This window comes from Mustela lutreola, chromosome 15, assembly GCF_030435805.1.
Source record: "Mustela lutreola isolate mMusLut2 chromosome 15, mMusLut2.pri, whole genome shotgun sequence".
NCBI classification, from domain to species: Eukaryota; Metazoa; Chordata; class Mammalia; order Carnivora; family Mustelidae; genus Mustela; species Mustela lutreola.
In genome coordinates, this window is record NC_081304.1 from 13,696,626 (window position 1) to 13,701,747 (window position 5,122).

Genomic DNA, 5,122 nt, shown 5'->3' on the forward strand with positions numbered 1-5,122 from the left:
CAATAATAAAGGTGTCATTAAGTAATTTATAAGAAATTATATGCGACCAGGTCTCTGGGTGGCTCAGTTGGTTGAGTTTCTCCATGACTTTGGCTCAGGTCGTGACCTTGGGGTTGTGCATCAGACTCCCTGCTTGGCAGGGAGTCCGCTTGTCCCACTCCCTCTGCCTCCTTCCCCCCACCTCTGCTCGTGCTCTCTCAAATAAGTAAAATCCTAAAAAAAAAAAAAAAAAAAAAGTTCTATGCAACCATTAAAAAGCACATCTTATAAGAATATTACTTAGGGGGAAAAAAGAATATTTCTTAACACAGAAAAATACACGCAATATATTGAGTAAAAATAAATAGACTTCAAACAGTTTATGGAGGGTGATACTATTTATACAAAGAAAAACTGCATATGCATGGAAAAATAATGATTATCTTTGATAGGTAGGATTATGGGTGGTTTTCTTTGTGCTTTCCTCTTTTCTACGTGTTATACAGTGAGCAGCTGTTTCCTATTATAATTAAGAAAACAACTATTTTTGGGGCCCCCCAGCTGGCTCAGTTGGTGGAGCCTGTGACTGGTGATCTTAGGGTTGTGAGTTCAAGCCCCATGTTGGGTGTAGAGATTACTTAAAAACAAAATCTTAAAAGAAAAGAAAAGAACTCTTCTCTTTTAGAAATGTAAAAGGTGAGGGGAAGGAGTGTAATTTACAAGGAAAACTATTCCATTCATATGGGAAACAAAAGAAAATGTTGAAATGTCCCCTTAGGGTAGTTTGTCAATTTCCTGCCATTATTTAGATATGGTGATGTTGCTGTGGGTTGAATTGTGTCCCCAAAAAGATTTATTGAAACCTTAGCCTCCAGTACCTGTGAATGTTACCTTATTTGGCATAAAGGTTTTTGCAGGTGTAATCAGGTGAAGATGAGGTCATATTGCATTAGAGTGGGTCCTAAGTCCACAGGTGTCCTCATAAGAAGAGATGTAGGCACAGACATTCACTGAGAGGCCAAGTGAAGATAGAGGCAGATTCAGAGTGACAGGTCTACAAGCCAAGGATTACCAGCCACCAGTAGGTGCTGGGAAAAGCCAGGAAGGATCTTCTCTGGCACATTCAGAGACATCATAGACCTGTCAGCACCTTGACTTCAGACTTCTGGCCCCCAGAATTGTGAGAGAATACGTTTCTGTTGTTTTAAGCCCCCAGTTTGTGGTACTTTGATATGGCAACCCTAGGAAACCACTAGAACCGTGTACTGAAGGAGAATAAAATCCTCTTCCATTATCCAATTTTCCCAGTAGGATGTACAGTTGAGAATCACTTGGTCTATGGACTAGAAGAAAACCTCTTGACTCTGCGATCTTCATGTTGATGAGTTTAGACTTCATCTTCACAAAGACTGGTTGGAAGGTCAGATCCAGGCAAGTCCAAGTAGGCTTGGGCTTACCAAACTCTGGGCTCTAGATGGAGGGAGGGGGCACATCTGAGGGAGCCTAAGGGATTCAGGGTCTTGGGAATACCACCCTTTCCTCCTCAAGACCACTTTCTGAGGAGCCCTTGCCTCTACATTGTTCATCAGTTCTTAGCCAACACGGACAGTTCAACTTCCCTAAACCCACAGCTGCTCCCAAAGGCAACCCAAGGTCAGAGGAAGCCCAATGGGCATGGGTTTGGCATTGGAAAAAAGACCTGGAGCCCTGGGAGGTCACTATTAACAGCTTTTGTCAAATGGCTCGTATACAAAAGAGACAAGGCAGAGCTAGGTTTGACTTTCATCTCTGCCACTTGCTACCTGTCTATTTGGAGAAACAGCTTACCCCTTCCCTCACTCCCCATGTCCAGTTCTCCAGCAAGGCCTGGTGGCCCTCCTCCACAGTATATCTCAAATCCATCACCACCGTGGTCCAAGCCACCATGACCTCTCTCCTGGACAACTGCAAAGGCATCCATGTCAGAACCGACTAGAAGTATCCAAAAGCCCTATCACAGGGGTGCCCAGCTGGCTCATTCAGTAGAGCATGCAACTCTTGATCTCGAGGTTGTGAGTTCAAGCCCCGTGTTAGGTGTGGAGATTACTTAAAATCTTTAAAAACAAACAAATAGGGGCACCGGGGTGGCTCAGTTGGTTAAGCATCTGCCTTCGACTGAGGTCATGATCCCAGGGTTCTGGGATGGAGCTCCAAGTCCAGGTCCCGTTCAGTGGGGAGTCTGCCTCTCCCACTTCCTCTGCCCCTCTCCCCTGCTTTTGTGCTCTCTCTTTCTCTCTCAAGTAAATAAATCTTAAAAACAAAACAAAACCAAAAAAAAAAAAAAAAAAAAAAAAAAAACCAGGCAAAACCTATCATAGAAGATTAAATATGGAAAGGGTATTTTACTAATGTGACAATAATTATGGAAAAAAGGGGCCCAGGGTTATCTTCCTGTTCCGTAATCTGCAGTGTGTCACCGGATAGCGGCTTGGCTATGAGAGCCACATCTGTGCTCCAAAGGAAGGAAAGGGAAGGCAAAGCACGGGTCAAGGATAAAAGCCTTCTCGCTTGGGCTTTGTCTCTTTATTCTGGGAGGAAAGCCCTTCCCCAAGTATGTGTCACATGACATGGCCGCACCCTGCTGCAAGGGAGCCTGGGGAAGGGCGGTTTGGCTCTCCCACCTGAACGGCAAGGGAAGACAAAGGAGAAGTGGTTGAGGAAGCCAGCCTCTAGAATCTCCCACATGACCCTTCCTGCCTCTCTGGGGCCACACTTGTTTCCACCAAAGCATATACCACCATCGTTTTAAAAGTCAAATCAGACTGCATTGAGAGTAGAGTTGGTGGCTCACAAAACTGAATGATCTACCTCCAACTTCATTGCATTTCTCTCACCATCCCACAGTGCTCTGAGCATCCAGGTCTTCTTTCAGCCCCTGGAACCTATCAAGCTTTTTCCCACCACAGGGCATTTGCACAAAGCACTTCCCTCTGCCTGAACATGACTGGCTCCTTCTTCTCTTTCAGATCTCAGCTTGGCTTTCACCTCCTCAGAAAAGCTTGTCCTAACCACCTTATTATTATTTCTTCGTCTTCTTCTTCGCTATATCCAACGTAGGGCTTAAAATCACAATCCCCAGATCAAGAGTCTCGCCCTTCGTGGACTGAGCCAGCCAGGTATGCCTTGACCTCCTTCTGTTGGTAGGGTTGGTTTTTTTCTTTTTCTTTTTTTTTTTTTTTTTTAAGATTTTATTTATTTGACAGACACAGATCACAAGTAGGCAGAGAGGCAGGCGGGGGTGGGGGGGAGAAGCAGGCTTCCTGCTGAGCAGAGAGCCCGATGCGGGGCTCGATCCCAGGACCCTGGGATCATGACCTGAGCTGAAGGCAGAGGCTTTAACCCACTGAGCCACCCAGGCGCCCCGGTAGGGTTGGTTTGCCCTTCCTCACCTTATATTTTGTCACTTCAACATCATCTTCAATTCTTTTTCTGCTATGCATTGCTATTTACCATTTTTTAAGTTTGTTTAAGCAACCTACACCCAATGTGGGGCTCAAACTCATAACCTCAAGATCAAGAGCCACATGCTCTACCAGCTGAGCCAGCCAGGTGCCCCAACGATTTACTATTATTTATTCGCTTCATTGGGTAGCAATAACATGAAAGGTATTTTTAGTGCCTGACACAATACCCAGTGCCTAGTAAGAGCTCAGTAAATATTAGCTAAATTCTTTTTTTTTTTTTTTAAGATTTTATTTATTTAACAGACAGAGATCACAGGTAGGCAGAGAGGCAGGCAGAGAGAGAAGAGGAAGCAGGCTCCCTGCTGAGCCTGATGTGGGGCTCGATCCCAGGACCCTGGGATCACGACCCGAGCCAAAGGCAGAGGCTTTAACCCACTGAGCCACCCAGGCGTCCCTATTAGCTAAATTCTTAATGAATGAATTAATGAGGAATGGTGGCTATCGCATCCACAGCCACAGGGGTCCAAGAAACATCCTAATGATATTCTTTAAATCCAATCGACTTAAATCCTACTTCGAGTCCTTATTTCAACAGACTTATAGGAAATTCAGTCTCAGTCATGACTGGGTTTCCCTCACCTTCCATAGCTACTAGAGAGTTTATATGATGCCAAAGATGGGGGGATGGTCAGGGGCACCTGAGTGGCTCAGTCTGTTAAGCCGTTAATCTTGGGGTCCTGGGATCGAGCCCTGTATAAGGCATCTCGCTCACCAGGGAGTCTGCTTCTCCCCTCTACCTTTCTTTCTGCTCATTCTCTCTACCTCCCAAATAAATAAAATCTTAAAAAAAAAAAAAAGATACATGCTAGACATAAATAAAAAATTTGTTGGTAAAAAAAATAAAATAAAAAAGATATGGGGGTTAGTCAGTCCACCACGGTTTTTGTCCAAAACCCTGAGGTCCCCGAAGTCTGGCAGATCTCTGGTTTTTTGTGCCATGTCTGGAATCCAGGAATTCTCACCACAGTAGGGGTGGGGACCCTGAGCCCAGGATCGAGACTCCTGGGGACACTAGTGGGCCATTCCTCTCTGAACATTTGTCGTTTCCCCAAAGCATGCCAAAGTATAAGCTTGGGGGTCCCTACCCTTGGGACCAAAGTTCTCTCTCCTTCCCTATGTCTCTCTTTGCTGTCCTCAAAGTCACTCTCCATTCGTTCCTCCTCCTTTTAAAACCGAAGTGGTGGAGACAGCTAACTTCTGTGGCCTTCAGTGTGCCACAGGAACGCATCTTCCGTATTATAGAATTCGCTCTGTTTCAAGTTCTTTTTTCTCGTGGCCAGCCAGCAAAGACAAACGCATTTGGATTCATTAATGAACATCTTCCTCTACATGGCATATACTGTGGGGAGAGACCAGGGGCTAGTCAGCATTTCTGGAAGTGGAGTGGATTGGGAGAAAAACAATAACTTGAAGATATAGGCTACTCCTTTCAGCGCCATCACTAAGTCTACAGACTTGGGCAATTCACGTCTCTGTGCCTTGATTTTCCATCTTTGGAGTGAGCGAAACCATTCTTATTTCGTTCATGGGACTGTTGTGATCAGCAGAGGTGGTAACTTGCCAGCCAGTGCCTTATATGTAGTGTCCACTGCTGCACATAGGCAAGGTTTTATTTTTACTTCTCTCAGTAACTCATTTCA